The following is a 539-nucleotide window of genomic DNA, read 5'->3' as shown; positions in this document are numbered from 1 at the left end:
CCGTGGGGTCAGGAGGTTAAGTGTCTGGCCTGGGAGAGCTGAGCTCTGGGCTGGACCAACGCAGGGGGTTTTGATGTAGAAACTGCCACCTGGCGGGTGTGGATCCCAGCAAGTGACTCTGGCGGTGTGCACAGGCAGGGTCTCAAATGTCAGGCAAGGAATGTAGTGTCACCCCTTCCCTCCCTCGGGCCTCAAAGGATGTCAGCTTCCTGCCCCCCCTCACCCCCCCGGAGTCTTCCTTCTGAAGCCTGGGCCGGGAAGGGTTTAAACGCTGTCCAAGCCGAGGGGGCTGGGAGGGATCCGGCTGCCCCCCCACGTCAGTTCCTGGCTCCGGCTTTCCCGGCGGCCGCCTCCCCACTGCCAAGGACAGCCGGGGGACCTGGCAGACCCAGGCTGCAACCCGGCGGTTTGGCACCTCGGCCACTGCCTGGGCCGGTGGCCAGGCCAGCAAGCTGAATGCAGAGCAGACCCCGAAGCATCCTGCAACCCGCAGGAGGCGGCCAGGGTCAGGCAGCTGCCGGGGGGGTGGAGGAGGAGGG

General features: G+C 66.6%; 1 protein-coding gene across 1 annotated transcript in view; it reads right to left on the bottom strand.

Moving 5' to 3' along the window:
* The window catches only part of TLE5 (TLE family member 5, transcriptional modulator), a gene marked incomplete at its 5' end in the record, with an annotated part of 6402 nt that overhangs the window by 3293 nt on the left and 2570 nt on the right, over positions 1-539 (bottom strand). The window lies entirely within an intron of this gene.

Source organism: Crocuta crocuta, unplaced genomic scaffold (genome assembly GCF_008692635.1).
Source record: "Crocuta crocuta isolate KB4526 unplaced genomic scaffold, BGI_CrCroc_1.0 scaffold110, whole genome shotgun sequence".
In the NCBI taxonomy this organism is placed as follows: domain Eukaryota; kingdom Metazoa; phylum Chordata; class Mammalia; order Carnivora; family Hyaenidae; genus Crocuta; species Crocuta crocuta.
This window is presented reverse-complemented; position numbering and strand designations above follow the sequence as displayed.